General features: G+C 38.4%; 1 pseudogene across 1 annotated transcript; it reads right to left on the bottom strand.

Moving 5' to 3' along the window:
* On the bottom strand, positions 1-17,351 carry LOC103255893 (annotated as a pseudogene). The gene is made up of 4 exons (XR_504048.2): positions 17,258-17,351; positions 16,666-16,750; positions 2,621-3,290; positions 1-375 (listed from the first exon to the last, which is right to left on the bottom strand). The product of XR_504048.2 is annotated as a mitochondrial import receptor subunit TOM20 homolog pseudogene (transcript).
* Positions 17,352-18,676: the final 1,325 nt, after the last annotated feature.

The raw sequence follows: 18,676 nt of genomic DNA, 5'->3' as shown, positions 1-18,676 counted from the left end.
TTTTCTCCAAGCCCTTTAATGTTTACTTAAACAGTTGAGGCACAAGCAATAATAAAACTGGATTTTTTACGTTACAAGACTTTGTATGATATCTGCATGATATACCAATTTTCTCATAATCTTCCACAGTAACATTTCATTAAGATTCTGGTCCATAGGTTGATTCAACAAGGTCAGAAAGACAAGCAGATGGTAAAAACATCAAACTTACTGAGGGGTAAGAGGAATCAAAATTTACTGACTGCCTACTGTGCGAACTACACTGGTTTTACACACTTTACATAAATGCGAATGTAAGTTCTAGTTATCTGTTAATAGAACAACATTGCTACAACCAGGTAAGTGTATGTTTTAAATGTTCTTTAAGTATAAACTGTGAACCCAAACAATTTACCTTTGCTCAAATAAGCATGTCAACGTGCACTAACGCATTTTCTATTTCCACAGACTTTTTGTTTTATAGGTATGCAATATTAAGCACATGGAAACATTCAAGCTGTTATTACTTCCCTTAAATCTGTTTTTTCTCCCCCCCTTCTTACCCACTGAGCACCATTTGGCCAGCATCACCACAACCACCTGGTTCTATCACTTTGGAACACTTAAGATGGGACCAGGATAGTGTTTAGCAATATTTCTGGGGGGAAAAGAGCTGATTTCTAAAATTAATACAGCTAGCTTTCAAACGTGGTACCTAACCTTAAAGCACCAAAGCTTTCATCGAAGTAAGAAAATATACACGGCCTCATCAGCTGTAAAATCAAGACATCCCTGCCTTTCCAAGTATTAGATTAAAGCCAGCTATTTTCAGAGTCAAGTAATGCCCCAGCTCATCCTGCGTTAGTCCTCAAGCGCACAGTATTCCCACCCTCCCCACATCTAAGGTGCCCCCTTCACTCCTCCAAACAAGCCCTTACTTTGAGGGGCCCATTCTTTCCTTGCTGACCTGTCCACCCCCTGCTTCCTTTCCCACCTTTATTCTCCCTCTGTCACTCTCTATTGATGCCTGGGTTCATACAGAATTGTTTCTTAGCTGCCTGGTCAATCCCTGACAATTACCATGACTTTAGATTTGGGACCCTATCAGTAAAAGTGACCGACTCGCATGTTTATTATACTGGTCATTACCTCAAAAAGGACACTGTGTATCGCCAAAAAAAAGCACTGTTTAAGGGTTCAGAATCACAAACCTTCAAGGTACTGAGGAAGAATACGCAACATGTGAGTCCCTAGTCTAACGTTCACATTTTATAGTGAGACTAGAGGACAGTTTAGAGATGTAACATGATTCATCCAAGGCTGTGAGGTTAAACATAAGCAGAAACTACAACAGTATTCCTAACTCTTTCCACTATACCACAAAAAACCCAAGGTTAATAACAGTTAAGTCTATAAGTACACCAAAATAGAACACCTGGTACATAGGAAAGTCTTTGGGATGGCTCCACAGATTTTAGGCAGGGTAAAGGCAATCTGTACAGTGCGAAATGTTACTCAGCTCAACAGATCCACACTAAATACAAAAGATCCTTACTCTCAGTTCTGAAACTGAAACTGTGATTGCAGATAATGTCACGATGTGAGAATAAGAAGTCCCACCAGCTCCATTCTTTTCAATTCTTCAGCCTCAAGGCTTACCTTACTTTTCACTGTTTAACAAGATAAAATTAATCAAGTTGAAGCAGGATTAAGGAGGTACACTGAAAATAAAAGCAAAAGGGAACCCACGTTTTACAAGCAGATCGTCCCAGTTACCTTAAAGGTTAAATTTCAGAATAATTTACAGAGTATTGACAGAACCACGTAATTTCATTGAAAATCAACAAAACAGTTATACCATTAAAAAAAGGTCAGTTCGGAAATACTAGGTCAGGCGAGCATGCAAAATCCAGAATAAACAAAAAAATGCAAGACCTGGTTGCCCACATATACTCCTCAGGTGCAGCTGAATAAAATGTGAAATAGAACCAAATAGAAGCTGAAAGGGACACTTCAGAGATCAGCAGACCAAATCCCTCAATCAGTAATGAGGAAGTGAGCAGACATGAACTGTGAAGCTCACAAGGCTAGGTTAGGGCGTACAAAGATCTAATTCCTGGTGCTATTTGCAACTACATATATCTAAAATACAAGGAGATACTCAAAACACACTAAGCCCACTGATTTAAACAAAATATTTTAAGACTGACACACGGGGTGGGGAGGGGGTGAAGCTGTTAACACAACACAGCAGCATACCTCACAGTTACGTTTAAGAGATTAAATGGAAACGATCACTCAAAAATTTTAATGCTCAGTTTTCACAATCACAATCAAGTCTCTTACAGCAAAATGTACTAGCCTAAAAATGTGCATTCTTCAGCTTTCTCCTACACTTTTTTTGTGTGCCTATGTTTCAAAACTGAGCACTGGGTAATTTTAACATACGTAATGTTATATATACATTTTAGTTGCATGTTTTAGGAATAAACAAAATCCATATTTCAGTATCTCATAGTTTATAGGATGAAAAGCTCTCTATCAAAATACACCTTTCACTGGGAAAAATAAATAAAACATACGAATGGATCTACACAAAGTAAACATTAACTTTGGTAGATTTCAGTGTGGAGTAGTCCATAACAAGCATCTCTGCCCTTACTCCCCCAGAACTGCTCAGCCTCCAAGTTTAGAATTTTTAGAACATTTTAAACCGAGATCTTATCATGTTGACATTTGTTTCTCATTCCACATCATCTTCAGCCAAGCTCTGAGCACTTACAATTCTCTGACTAATTGTTGGGAGCTTAGTCAGAAGCATCTGGAACACTGGAGGTGGGAGAGTTTGCTGTAACACCTGCAGTAACTGCTGTGGCTGTCCACAGACAGCATTTGCATTTGTTAGATGGTCTACACCCTTCTCATATTCACCTTGAGCTAGTAACTCTTCACCCAGCTGTATTTCTTCAAGGAAGAATTTCTGAACAGCTTCAGCATCTTTAAGATCAGGTAACTTGGAAAGCCCGGCTCTCTCCTTGGCAAGCTTCTGTCTCTTTCTCCGTTCACGGAGCCTGTTCTTGAAGTTGGGGTCACTCCGTCGCTTGCGGTCGAAGTAAATGCAGTACCCGATGAAAAGGGCCCCGCACACGCCGGCGGCGATGGCGCTGTTCCGGCCCACCACCTTTTCTCGGGAGCTGAGGGCGGACGGCGGCGGCGGAGACCGCAAAGGAGCGGCTGGCCGCGAACCCTCAGAGCTGAGGGCGCCGCTCAGACCCGACGCCCACGGCCCAGAGACGCGGAAAGGCCGAGGCCTGAAGAATTTTAAAGGCTTGAAATATACAGACTTTGAGCTTCTTGAGGTGAGGATTGTGTGTTGTTATTTGTGTGCTCTCTTAGCCCTACCGCAGTATATGTATACAGTCACTGTTCAATACAGATCTGTCCAAACAAATTAAATTAACCTAGTAGGACTTTTTAAAGGTTAATTTATAGCATTTTATATAGCATTTATGAATACTTTTGATTGATCTTGGGCTCATTGTAGTAAATGCCTTAAAAGAGCTGAAAATATACACTTAAGAGTAAATGAAAAAGTTTTTTTCTTCATCATCAATGCAGTATAAGATAGAGCAGTATAATTAATAAATGTGAATTAATGCTTAACCCAGTTATCATAAATATATGTGTGTGCATAGATATACGAGAGGAGAACCCAAATAATCTGGAATTATCTTTTTGGAGGGTGGGCTTTGCCCACTAGATAAGTGTTCTAGGAACCCGTTGCCATCAGTGTATCAGCTAGCATTGCTGTGAGAGGCTGCATTTGGCTTCAGTGAATTTTTTTTTTCAAGATTCTTTCAGTGTGATTGCCCATTTCTTGATAGGTGATTAGCAAGCACACCTGCCCACACCACACTGAGTGTTTAGCAGTCTTTGACCAAAACAGCATGATTCTCATGCTCCAAGTGACTTTTTCATTGTTGGTTGTTCACTTTCTTGGTTGAAAAAAGTCCTCAAAGGTAAACATTTTCATATATTTTGCCCACTTTGTAACGGGACTGGTTTTCTTTTGTTTTGTTTTGTTTCTTTTTGGCACGTTTGAGTTCCTTGTAGATCCTAGATGTTAGGCTTTTGCCAGACAGAGAGTTGGCAATATTTTTTCCCAGTCTGTGGGCTGTCTCCCTGCTCTCTTGATGGTTTCTTTGGCTTTGCAGAAGTTTGTCAGTTTGATGAGGTCCCACCTGTCTATCTTATCTCTTATGGCATGGGCACTTGGGGTTTTGATCAGGAATTGGTTGCCAGCTCCAATTTCCATAAGGGTGTCTCCTGCATTTTCTAAGGGTCTTATAGTTTGAGGTTTTACGTTTAGGTCTTTGATCCATTTAGAGTTGATTTTTGTGTATGGGGATAGGTAGGGGTCTTGTTTTAATCTTCTTCATGTGGTCAATTAGTTTCCCCAGTACTATTTACTGAATAGGTTCTCCTCTCCCCAGTGGCTGGTGGTAGAGGCTTTGTCAAAGATGAGTTGGTTGAGAAATTGAGGTTTTGCTTCTGGAATCTCTATCCTTTTCCACTGGTCTATATGCTGTTCTTTTGTTGTTGTTGTTGTTCTCGTACCAATACCAGGCTATTTTAGGTTTGAATAGACACTTCCCAAAAGAAGACATACGAGCAGCCAACAGATACATGAAAAAATGCTCAGCCTCACTAGTCATCAAAGAAATGCAAATTAAAACTACACTGAGATACCACCTAACTCCAGTCAGAATGGCCATCATCAATAACTCAAAAAACAATAGATGCTGGAGAGGACGCGGAGAGAAGGAAACACTTCTACACTGTTGGTGGGAGTGTAAGCTAGTACAGCCTCTGTGGAAAACAGTGTGGCTATTCCTAAAAGATCTAAAAATCGACCTTCCATACGACCCCATAATCCCCCTACTGGGAATATACCCCGAAGAACTCAAATCACTCTATAAAAAAGAAAACTGCACATGTATGTTTATCACAGAATTGTTCCCAGTAGCAAGAACACAGAACCAACCATTCTGCCCATCAAAAGAGGACTGGATTAAAAAAATGTGGTACATATACACAGTGGAGTATTAACAGCCATGAAGAAGGACAAAATCATGAACTTCACAGCAACCTGGAAGGACTTAGAGTCTATAATATTAAGTGATGTATCACAGAGACAAAGACCTGAGTATCACATGTTCTCATAAGCGGACCTTGAACAATTTTCGTAATACTAGAAGAAAAGGATTGGCAGTTGCAGGAAACTTCCGGGAGTTGGGAGCGGAACTGGCAGTATTAGGAGACACACTTCATCCACAAGGGTACCTGCATAATGAACATTTGTATACCTAACCCTGAATTGTACCCCACATCTTGAAAATAAAAAAATTTAAAGAGAAAATAAATAGATAAATAAAAATTTAAAAAGATAAACATTTTGCCAATATGGAAGAGGTGAAACAAAAAATGGCAGAAGCACTGAAAGGCATCAACATTGATGAGTTCAAAAAACTGTTTTGAGCAATGGAAAAAGTGTTTCAATAAGTATTACATCAGATGGCGAGCACTTTGAGGGTGACCAAAGTTTAAATATGTAAGAATAAATACACATTTTTTTGTAAATAGATTCCAAGTTTTGGGGGGTCCACCCTTATATATACACATATATGGCAACATTGTGAACACAATGTGATAATCTCTAAAAAATCAACTAGAACAAAAGATGGTTTTTAATATTACAAATTCTTTGATTTGATCCGAGGAAAGGAGAAGGGAGGTTGTTGTATTTCTAAAATGCCATCAATTAATTGCAAGATGCACCATTGTTTTATTTACCATTAAGAACAAAAAAAATTTCTGCCAATTAACTATGACTCATTAACAACTATACATTGCATTTCAAGTTCAAATAAGTTAAAATATTTTTAAAAATAAAAAAAAAACTGCACCTCAGAATTGATGAGATGTGATGTGTAGTAATCCTGATTAGTAGTGATCATGCCCTATCAAGGTAATGATCAGGTACTTGCTTCATTTTGTCCTAAATAGAAAGTAAAGGAAACTGAGTTATCATTGAACTATGTTCCCTGCCTGGTCATTATTTTTTTCTATATTAATAGTAAGCTCCCATGTATCTAAATTAATTTCTAAAGAATCTATCATTCTATCTTTGAAGTAAGACAGAATTGTCGCTAGGCCATAAAGTTACCCCAAACATTGAAATCCATTTTATTGCAGAGAGATTAACATGCATTTTTCTTTCCTGGGAGGCGGTTAAGAGTAGTGGCTTAGAGTATAAACCTTATAGCCAGACCAACAAATCTTAATTCTTCCTTTCTAGCTACAAGTTATCTAATCTCTCTGTGCTTTGGTTTTCTTATCTGGAAAATGGGGATGGCAGTAGTACCACCCACCTTATATAATGAATCAGTGAGTTTACATAGGTAACGTGCTTAAAAAGTATCTGATATATGTAGTATTTACCAATACATGTCAGCATTTATTTAGCATCACTATTGATTCTCAGAGGGGGTGCAGGACTTCAAGAAAATATATTTCTTTTGTCCTTTTCCTACTGTAGCCTGCAAAAATATACAGACTAGTGGAGGAAAACTGTCTTCCTAAAATCTGACCACATAGGCCAATTATTTTATAAAATGTCTTTCAGTTTGTGTTTGTCTGAGGTTTCCTTATAATTAGATTCAGGTTATACATTTTGGGCAGTACCTAGCAATATGTACACATGACATCACATCAGGGGGTCTGAAAAATCAATCTGTCTTAGTACTGGTGATGTTAACTTTGATCATTGATTAAGGTTTATACATTTTACAGTTACTATTCTCCTTTTTGTAATTAATAAGTAACATGATAATCTACCCTTTTGGGACATGTGGAGATATCCAGTTTGTCATCAAACCTTGTCAACTATTGGGTTTAGAGTCCACTGATGATTCTTGATGGATCAATCATAACTGTAGTAGCAACAAAATAATGATTTTGTTTCAAAACAATATATTTTTAACTCCTCCATTACATTTACATCTATTAGTTGAATTTTATTATAAGAAAGAGATTTATCTTATCTTCATTTATGTATTTATTTATTTAATATCAGTATGGGCTTAGTATTCTTATTTAATTCAAGGGGCTATGATCCATTATTGTCCTTAATATCCCTTAACATAGAATCCCTTTCCGAGGCCTCGATTTTTGAAGGAAACTTTAAATAACCCAGTGTCAAAAGAGAAGAAGCCTCATCCCACTGTATAAACAGAACTATGTTCATTGGGAGAGTATCCTATCTTAACCAACTGCTTACTAAATACCAAATAAGAATAGCAGTATTTTTTAAAATAAGAACTGGAGCAAATGTTCACTGCAGGGCTTTGGGCAAGTTTCACTCTGTGCTATATCATATAGTCTGTTGATTTGTTGTTCCTTAGTCCATTCCTTTTCTTTTTTTTTTTTTTTACTTTTTTTTTATTTTAAAGATGTGGGGTACAATTCAGGATTGTGTATACAAGTGGTCATCATATAGGTAAAGTCTGGGCCTCCCTTTGGTCCCCACTTTGCCTGGTTTGAGATCAGGTATACCTATTGATGCTGTATCTCTCTCTACCCCCCACCCCAGCAGTATCCCACTACTGCCAATCCTTTTTTTATAGTATTATGGTAAATGTTTAGGGTCCGTTTATCAGTGAGAACATATGGTGCTGTTCTTTGTTTCTGTAATACATCACTGAGTATAGACTCTAAGTCCCTCCAAGTTGCTGCGAAGTCCAGATGTTTGTCCTTCTTTATGGCTGTGTAATATTCCATTGTGTATATGTACCGTATTTAAAAAAAAATTCAGTCCAGTTTTGATGGGCAGCACTGTTGGTTTCATGTTTTTGTAAGAATAACAGTATTTTCAAAGCTGTTATAGGTGCTATGGGTCCCGTATTGTTTTAAATGAGGTATAATTTAAATACAGTAACATTTACCCTATTCAACATACACACGTCTGAGACTTCTGAAAAGTTCATAGAATGGTTCATTAACCCCAAATGTCCTGATTCACCTTTATAGCCACCCCCTCATATGCTCCTCAAACCCTGGCAACTAATTTCCCATCCCTAAGGTTTTTCCTTTTCCAGAATGTCATGTAAATTGAATCATACAGAATGTAGCCTTTTGTGTCTGGCTTCTATCACTTGGCAGAATGCACCTGAGATTTTTTCTCTGTGTTGCTATGCCAGTGTACTTTGCTGCTTTTTCTTGCTGAGTAGTATTTCATTTTGTGGATGTTTCAGTTTATTTCTCCATTGCTTCTGATCACTCAATCCTTAACTGCTCTCTTCATTCTTCCATAATCCTTTCTTCTTTTCCTAACTTGTTCATTCCCAACTCCCATCCTCAAGGAGGTGAAGTATCGTTCTATTTGGTTAGAGTTGAGGATGCTTGCTTGATTCCCTTTGTGGTTGGAACCTTGTGAATAAAAATAAACTTAGACTAAGCCACTTATTTCTCCCAAAATACAGTGCTAAAGTTAAAAGAGAAGGCTTTGTCTGTTAGCATCCCAGTTCTGACACATCATACTGGCTGTGTGACCTTGATCAAGTGACCTAATCTTTCTGTGTTTGTGTGTCCTTATATGTGGAATGGAGATGAGAACAGTACCTATGGCCTTAGGTTATGAGCACTAAATAAATTAATGACTTAGAACAGTGCTTGACAGCTTGACATACTGTAAACTCTTTTTTCCTTTTTTGGGGGGGGGGGGTTGGAGTCTCACTCTGTTGCCCAGACTGGAGTGCAGTGGCCACTCCCAGCCACCGCAGCCTCGACCTGCTGGACTCCAGCGATCCTTCCGCTCAGCCTTCCAAGTAGCTGGAACTACAGGCATGCGCTACCATACCCAACTCATTTTTTAATTTATTGTAGAGATGAGGTCTCACCAAGTTGCCCAGGCGGGTCTCGAACCCACTGGCTCAGGCAATCCACTCACCTCAGCCTCACAAAGCATGGGATTACAGGTGAGTCTCCGAGTCCGGCTTTTTTTTTTTGCACGTTCCCCTATGCTGGCATTTTCTCTTATTTTATTTTATTTTAAAGCTGTGGGTACAAGTCAGGATAGGGCACATAAGTGATTTAGGTATGGGTGAAGTTTTAGGCCTCCCATTGGACCTCATTTCACCTGGATTAGGATCAGGCACCCCTACTGATTTTATGTGCTCTCCTTCTGTCCTGTGGCAATGCCCCACTACTGCCAATCCCATTTTTGTGGCATTATGATAGGTGTTCAGGGTCCACTTATGAATGAGAATATGTGGTACTCAGTTCTTTGTTTCTCTGATAGATCACTGGGTATAATGGACTCCAAATTCATTCAAGTTGCTGCGAAGTCCGTACTTTTGTTGTTCTTTATAACTGCATAATATTCCATCATGTGTATGTACCACTTTTTTTAATCCAGTCCAGTTTTGATGGGCAGCACAGTTGGTTCCATGCTTTTGCTATTGTGAGTAGGGCTGCAATAAACATGTGTGCACAGGTGTCTTTTTTGTATAATTATTTGAATTCCTCCAGTATATTCTCAGAAGGGAGATTGCTGGGCCATATGGAAGGTCAATTTTTTAGTTATTTTAGAAATCACCACATAGTTTTCCATAGAGGCTGAATTAGTTTGCACTCCAACCATCAGAAGTGTTTCCTTTTCTCCACACCCTCACCAGCATCTGTTGTTTTTTGTTTTATTAATGATAGCCATTCTTACTGGAGTTAGGTGGTATTTCAAAGTGGTTTTGATTTGTGGTCTGATGATTAGTGAGGCTGAGTATTTTTTCATATGTCTGTGGTTCCTGGTATATCTACTTTTGAGAAGTGTCTGTCAATGTCTTTTGGCCAATTTTTAATTGGGGTTGTTTGTTTTTTTCCTCTCAGCATGTTTGAGTTCCTTGTAGATCCTAAATGTTAGACCTTTGTCAAATACACAGTTGGGAATTTTGTTTCCCCATCTTGTAGCCTGTCTCTCCACTCTCTTGATGGTTTCTTTAGCTTTGCAGAAGTTGGATGAGGTCCCACTTGTCTATCTTCTCTCTTATGGCATGGGCTTTTGGGGTTTTGATCAATAATTGGTTGCCTATTCCAGTTTCTGTAAGGATGTCTCCTGGGTATTTTGTAAGATTCTTATAGTTTGAGGTTTTACATTTAGGTTTTTAATCCATTTAGACTTGATTTTTGTGTATGGTGATAGGAAGGGGTTGTGTTTCATTCTTCTGCATGTGGTCAGTCAGTTTTCCCAACACCATTTACTGAATAGGTTCTCCTCTTCCCAGTGGTTGTTGGTGAAGGCTTTGCTGAAGATGAATTAGTTGAGAAATTTAGGTTTTTCTCTCAGAATCTCTGTCCTGTTCCATTGGTCTATATACCTGTTCTTGTACCAATACTTGGCTGTTTTGGTTATTGCAGCCTTATAATAAAATCTAAAGTCCAGAAATGTGATACCTCCCAAATTGTTTCTTTTGCTGAGGATTGTTTTGGCGATTCATGGTCGTTTTTGTTTCTGTATAAATTTCTGTATTGTTGTTTCCAGATCTGAGAAGAATGATGATGGTAATTTAATGGGTATTGCATTGAATTGCAAACTCTTAAGAAGTGTTGGGTGTTATTATTTAGAGTCATTTTTTGACACATGGGAGGCCTTTTATTTTGAAAAAATATATAGCATATACAAAAGCATATACAAGAGTTTTGCCTTGCTCTAGGAGGAGAGTGGACCTTTGGAAAGTGGATCTGAACTGAGGGACAGGAGCTAGAAGCTCAGTTTATCCATAAGCCATTAGGATCACACATTAGGTCACACATTAGGTGGTAGTGGAGAGTTTCTGGATTTCTTCACCTCATTTTGCTAGTAGAAAGCTGTCTAATACATCCTCATGCACTTTTCTCATTGTCCCTGCTCTGAGATAATTGGATTGACCTAGCTGGTATAAAAGCTGTGTCTGGGTGAATTACGAGTTTGGCATTTATCTGATTTACACAGTCCCCTTAGCAATCGAAGCACAGTTTTGCTGGAAAATATTACTACCTTAATCCTTGTGTGGACTCTCAGGCCATGTCACTCCTGTGGACATCTTGCCACCACTTCAACTATGTTATTCTGTGCACATTTTCAATCTTTGCTGGACTGTCCCTGGGAGAGGATAAAAAGTTACAAGCAAAATATAATTTTACTTCCCCTTTATTCTGACCTATTTAAACTTGAAATATTGATAAAAATAAGTTCTTCCAAACTAGCTGGTAGTACCCATGCCTCCATAAAAGTTTTATAAGTTTTGCTTACTGTACCCACTCAACTGGAAGATATTTCCTTTGTTTACATTGTTCTATAAATCTAGTATTTACTTCATTTACACACCCGTCCTTTGAGATTTTAGAGAACGATTTTTTTCAGATATGGATCTATATTCCTTGGGTTTCTATTTTTATAAGCAATCCAAGCTCCTACAAAGCCTGCAGTAATTATAAAATAGTATCAGAATAAATTATCACTGTGTTTAAGCTTCTGGTATAAAAAAAAAAGCCTTTTCAGTTTCAGTCTTTTTTAAATGATAAAGCAATTTTACACAAGTTACATTTGTATAACTTATACTTAAAAAAATTAAGTAAGCAAAAGGAGAACTTAAGCATTGCTTAAAGCGCAACCATCTGGCGACAACCCCTTTTGCCGTTGGGTTTTTCTAGTACAGTGTTACCTGTATGTTATCTGTGTGTAAAACAATTGGCTCCTACTTTAACTTTCTATGCCATTAGATACGCTTCTACATTTTAATTGCTTTATAATTTTATGCCAGCGTTATAATCTACTAAATAATATGTGTACATCTAACACATTTGTGTGCATAATTGAATTGTTTATTGATTTTTGTCCATTCCTTTACCTCTCTGTATATTTTAATGCTACTCCCATGATACTTTAGTCTTTGTAACATTATAATACTTTTTTTTTTGTAGAAACAAGGTCTCATTATGTTGCCTAGGCTGGTCTTTTGGACTCAAGAGATTCTTCCAAAGTGCTGGAATTACAGACATGAGGCACCTTGCCTGGCTAATAGTACTTTTTAATGTTTGGTTGAGCAAATTCCCCCTCATTGCTCATTTTCCAAAAATTTGAACTAAAGAATTGCTGCTATTTAAATGACTAATATTATAAGACAGCTGTAATTTTAAATATTTCTCTCACTCTTTTACACAGATTTCACAAGTGCATGTGTGCGTGCGCGCGCACGCGCGCGCACACACACACACACACACACCTTACAGTAGAGCTATTATAGGAAAATAGTAAAAAGAATTGATTTTTAGCATTCTCACTCTTTTCCTTATATGGTTGGGATATTCCTTATGCTGAAAGTTCCTGGAGATGTCCAATGTTCTTCGTCTCTCTCCCTCCCAATTACCTATCAAATCTTTCTTTCAGTGGTGGTCCAGCTAGAAAGAAAAGCCAATCCTATGTCAGATTTCCCTCTTCTGGATATTTGCATTTTAATATTATTCACTTCTTTATCCCAAATAAATGAATTCTTGATGCTGGAATTTTTGTTTTCTAGACATGAACCACCAAGTGGAAATTTTTCATCCCAGATGAGTAACCATATAATTTACAAACTACGAACCTGGCTCTAATCCTGGAAATCTAGATTCATATATCATGCTATGTACCAGACTTAAGATTTACAATATTCCCCAGCATTGAAATTAATAGTAAACACTAAGTAACATGCACAATGGAGCCTTCCTCATTTATAGAAGTTACTGCTTAAACAGTTGATAATAGCCTAGTAATCGGGAGCAAGAGAAGGAATTAAAACAGGGGAGAGATGCAATAAAACATTGTTCAGGGCTTTAATAGGTCATCAACATGCAGGAAACATGCAAGGGAAAGTAGCTGGCAGAAAAAGAAATCAGATGGGTCAGAGGTTAGAAACCCTGGGGACATCTGAATCATCCACAGAACCTTTAAAGAATGCCTATGTCTTGCAGGCAGGAACACTTAAATCATATCATCCTGAAGTAAAGTTGGGTGTTTATATTTTGTTTGTGCTAATGCCCTCCAGGTGATTTTTAAAAATCATTTATTTATGATTGTGATGAAACATAAAATTTACCATTTTAACCATTTTGTGTACAATTGCCATGATAATTTTTATTATTTATTTGTATTTTATGTTTATTTATTTATTTATTCATTCATTCATTCATTCATTCATTTATTTATTTTTTTGAGTTCGAGTTTCACTCTGCCACCCAGGCTGGAGTGCAGTGGCCGCTCCCAGCCACCGCAGCCTCGACCTGCTGGGCTCCGGCGATCCTTCCGCCTTAGCCTTCCAAGTAGCTGGAACTACAGGCATGCGCCACTACGCCCGGCTCATTTTTGATTTATTGTAGAGATGAGGGCTCGCCAAATTGCCTGGGCGGGTCTCGAACCCGCGAGCTCAGGCAATTCACTCAACTCAGCCTCCCAAAGTGCGGGATTACAGACTGAGCCACCAAGCGTGGCTGTATTTTTATTTTTGAGTTGGAGTCTCACTCTGTTGCTCAGACTAGGATGCAATGGCACGCTAACAGCTACTGCAGCCTACCTTTCTGGGCTTAGACACTCCTTCCACCTCAGCTTTCCAAGTAACTGGAACTACAGGCACGTGCACCACCACACCTGGCTAGTTTTATTTATTTATTTATTTATTTATTGTAGAGATGAGGTCTTGCCAAGTTGCCCAGGCTGGTCTTGAACCACTGGGCTCAGGCAATCCTCTCAACTTGACTCTCAAAGTGCTGTGATTACAGGTGTGAGCCACCACACTCAGTTATCATGAGATTTTAATTTAGGCTATAAATGAGCTCTAGTTAAGGAGTGAGGAAAGGTATATGTATCTAGAAGTTCAAAAGCTTTTGAAACAATGCCGCTTATATTTAAATATAAGTTAATCTATGACTTCTGTGTTTTTGCTAATCACTTAAAAAACTCATGGTGACTCTTAGTACATAATTAAAAAAATTGGGCTATCAGGCCTAAAGAAGTAATGAACTCATGCAAATCACTTATGTAGGCAAAACCAAAATATTTACATAAATTATTTTTCCATTTCAAGGCTTCCTTTGATTCATAAGTTCATGCCAGCTTTAGTAAGCAGAGCTTTTCATGCTGGGTAGCCAATGTTTAAAGCTCACATCATTTTACTGAGTTACAGTCCTGCTTTCTGGCAAATGCTGCATGTTTTAGATCTCACACCGTGTGTGTGTGTGTGTGTGTGTGTGTGTGTGTGTGTGTGTGTGTGTACGCGCATGTGTGTGCGCGCACGCGTGCATGTGTATGTGCAGTTCACTGAATAATTCCTCAGATTATCAGCTCCAAATATAAATCCTCACATAAAACATCACTAAATATTGCTACTATTGTTAGAAGATAGTATGCAGATGCCTTGAAACAAGTCTTCCCTCCATATATGTTAAATTTGCAAATGTAAGAGCTTTGGTTTTCTCTCTTCCCTTCCACTTAGTTCTCCAGCAACAGCAACTATCTTCTCATAAAAACAGCAGCCAGTATTAATCATTATAAATTTTATTCTCAGATCCTTTCAGTAGTCATAAATGTGCAGCATCAGAGTTGTACAACAAAAGCAAACCACTGTGCCCTGTTAAAATCACCATGTCTGAATGTGGTAAGGAATAGTCTATTTTGATTTTCAACTTCTAGGATAAAAATAAAGAAACATTTTCATAAAGCAAGTAGTCAATGGCCCACTAAATCAAGGTAAGAAATAAATTACAGGAAGTGGTTTTTCAAAGTTAGTGTGCAAGACATGTTCTTTAAGATTTGGGAATTCATAATGGCTGAGCCAATTCTATACAAATCAAGGTCAAAAGTCCTGAAACAACTGCCTTCCTTTGAACTCATGAATCATCCTACTAGAAATAGAAAGTTTAAGAAAAAAACGAACTGTCATTTTCCTAAGATAAAGTAAAAAGATTAGAATCTTGATATTGGATGTTCTGTTATTAACTAGACTAATATGATAAAAAAAAATCTCAACATCTTGTCTTGAAGAGCTGTGAACAACTTATCTCAAGCAACTTTGATAGTTGGGCAAATCCAAAACACAACATTAATAATGTGTTCAATTATAGAATCAATATCTCTAATTAACAGCAAAGGAGCAATTATTTACAAGTACTCTCTCTTTTTTTTTTTTTTTTTTTTTAGTTGAAGTCTTACTCCGTCCCTCAGTCTGGAGTGTGGTGGCATGCTCACGGCCACTCCAGCATCCACCTGCTGGGCTCTGGTGATCCTTCCACCTCAGACTTCCAAGTAGCCAGAACTACAGGCATGCACTACCACGCCCAGCTTATTTATTTATTTATTTATTTATTTATTGCAGAGATGAGGTCTCCCCAAGTTGCTCAGGCTGGTCTCGAACCCGCAGCCTCAGACAATCCACTCGCCTCGGCCTCCCAAAGTGCTGGGATTACAAACCGAACCACTGAGCCCAGCTAATCTCCTTTTAAAAAAGATAATTATAAGTGTATGCCCTTTCATGGAAATTAAAATAAACTGCTAATAATGAAATTTCTCAACATTAAAATGTACATGTTATACTTCTCAGTTGCACTGTAATAAGACAAGGTAAAAAGTCTTAGTGTTCTAGGGTATCTTGCAAATGACAAATAAACTAAACAAGGTAGTTCAGTTCCCTAGAAGGCAAGTGTACTTGCCATGTTCTGGTGCTTTTAGAGCCTAATGAGGGAAGTAGGTTAAGAATGGAATCATTCTCAAAGTAAAGAAATCACCTGTCTTGGCTTAGGTTTTCTTCCACTCCAAAAGACACACATTCTGTAACTGTCTAGGGTCCCTGTTGTAGGAACCTGTTAGAGAATTTCAAGTAAGTGAACTGCATCAGCAAAGATGAGTTTTGGCTAGAAAGGCCAATGAAAAGTAAAGTGAAAAATGTAATAGAAAAGTTTTGATTTGGGAGGAAATAATAGGGAACCTGGAATATGGTGTAAAGGAAGGCTGGGCTTATCCAAATGGTAATGGGAGAGTCATAAAGTACTTGAGGCTGGACATGGTGACTTATGTGTAATCCCAGCACTTTGGGAGGCTAAGGTGCGAAGGTTGCTTAAGCCTAGGAGTTCAAGACCAGCCTAGGCAACATAATGAGACCTCGTCTCTACAAAAATAAAAAAAATTAGCCAAACATGGTGACTTGTGCCTGTTGTTCCAGCTACTGGGGAGGCTGAAGCAGAAGAATCTTCTGACCCTAGGAGGTCAAGGCTGCAGTGAGCTGTGACTGTGCCACTGTACTCCTGTCTAGGCAACAGAGTGAGACCCAGGTGTAAAAACAAAACAAAACAAAACAATAAGCAGACAAACAAAACTTGTGATAATGCTGTTTTAAGGATGATAATATGGTGTCATGATAAAGATGGGTTGAAAGGGGAGTTGACTGTCATCTAGTGATCTGTCTGCTCTGAGATATCCTGGAAACGAAATGAATTTTGGTGAGGAGTGAATTGTCGTTACAAACACTCGATGTTAAGGTGGTAGGGTGCAGGTGTTTAGCATACCTTATTCTTTACCTAGAAGAGTTGGATTGAAGATGTTTCTCTAGTACACAGTGATTTCACATTGGAATGTTCAGCAGGTCATTTGGATCCTTAAAAGGATCAAGCATGTACAAAATTGTCTCCTCCCTCCACATGCTGTTGGAGCCTGTGTGGGGAAGAAGACAGACCATTAAGTTCTGTCCTGAACTATTCCATAACTAGACTTCTGAGTACCCATATTCTGACAAGGTGGACTGTGGGGGTATGACTCAGGGCTCTCAACCTCAAGCATACATCTGATTCAGTGAATCAAAGGCTCAGCATTATTATTCATGGGATACAGCAAAGCATCTTCTGCCAATCCTTTCCTGAATAACAATGAGTATTATCAACACTGAAAAAGCAGAGTCATCTTTGCCAATATATGACTTCCGTCACAAGAGACAGTGAACATTGAGAGTTTGTTTTGAAGCAGAGGAATATTGAGAAAAAAAAAAATCAGGAAAGGGATACAAAGTAAACAGATGAACCCAGAAATAATTGTTGTTAGGCAGTCTCTACAGAAAAGAATTCTGTATAGACTATGGAGCAGATTGCAGATGTTTAACATGTCAGTTGTGGACATGACTGGCAAATACGTGCTTCCAGAATGATCGATCACTCTCACACTTACCTCTGGGCTGAGTACACTGCTTAGAGCTGGTTAGCATTCCAGGTCCATGGTAGAGTTCTGGACTTGGAGGGCCTCTAGTGGCTGCCAGCCTCATTAGGAAAAGAAGGAACCACTGCTGTCATCTGAAGGGTTTTGTGTCCAGAATTTTAAAATGTGTCATTTCTAAGGTTGCTTTCTTTTTGTGACAGCAAATTTTGGGGTGATTAAAGGGTGAATGAATTCTGTAATAGAGAAATAGCAACACTGGCACTTCTTGACTTTATTTGTATACGTTAGCACTACAAGAGTTTCTCTGATGAAAATAAGAGATGATCAGGGTACACTATTCCAGAAGATGTAACCCAACTTAGAATTCTGGGTCAGTGTTTAAAAAGTTTTTAAATAGATTTAGTTCAGTTGATTACAAACTCTGCCTACCTGTCATTGGCTGCCAATCCAGAGAGACCCTAAGGATATAGAGGAAAGTAGGTAACATATCCTTTGATGAGAGAAGCAAAATGTACCTAAGCTTTCTCCTGTTTGACTCTTACTGACTCTTTTTTTCCTTTCAGAACAGAAAGTGGGACTGGAAATGCATTCTGTGGAGAGGTGTTCAAGTGAGAAAAGCTGATAAGAACTAACTAGGCCTGGAGTAAAATGAATCCTATAGAATAAAGCTATACAATGAGATGGACTTTTTCTATTCTGTTTTCCACTGTATCGCCTACATCTCATCTCACACACAGAAAATAATTCAAAACATTTTTCCAATATGAGAATGAAAAAGTATTGGGTGAGTTTTTTAGTGCTAGCTCTGATCCAGGCTATAGGGAATGGTGTTTCTAGAAAGTTCTTTGCTATCTAGCTCATATCACCAGAATAAGAGACTAGATAGTGCTTTGGGGAAAGGAAAGGGGAAATGCTAGTTAACAACTGAAACGTGCATATTGCCAAAATCCCTGAAATTATATCTTCTTGGGGACCCTACAGTAATCAAAAGGAGACTGAGCAAAGCTTGAAGTCAACAAGGAAGAGCTTTCTGACAGCTAAGAGGCATGAACTATAAGCTACCAAGAGGCAGAGAAGAGTCACTATAATCCTAGTTTTTACAGACTCAGGACAATTGCCTTTACACTTGCATATTCCTCTTTACATATAATCCTTTATTCCAGGGAATGGTGTGGGACTAACTCATTAAAACCAAAGTATGTCAAAATGAGGCTGAGGTAAACCAAGGGATCTTTTTAAAATATGTCTCCAACAGTGCTCAGAAAAGATGGCAGTCTAGACTTCTGTATTTATCTCAACCCCCTCCCAAGTTCTTACTCAATCAGTAAAATTACCAGTTGAAAAGAGATTCCAATACATTTCTGGAAGACAGAAAGATAAAGCAGATGTTGATTGTGGAGACAGTGGGAAGAAGCTGCAGTCCAGAATTCA

The sequence above is a fragment of the Carlito syrichta genome, unplaced genomic scaffold (assembly GCF_000164805.1).
Source record: "Carlito syrichta isolate Samal-C Ts95f unplaced genomic scaffold, Tarsius_syrichta-2.0.1 Scaffold288648, whole genome shotgun sequence".
In the NCBI taxonomy this organism is placed as follows: domain Eukaryota; kingdom Metazoa; phylum Chordata; class Mammalia; order Primates; family Tarsiidae; genus Carlito; species Carlito syrichta.
The sequence above is the reverse complement of the archived record's forward strand: the minus strand, read 5'-3'. Positions and strand labels throughout refer to the sequence as shown.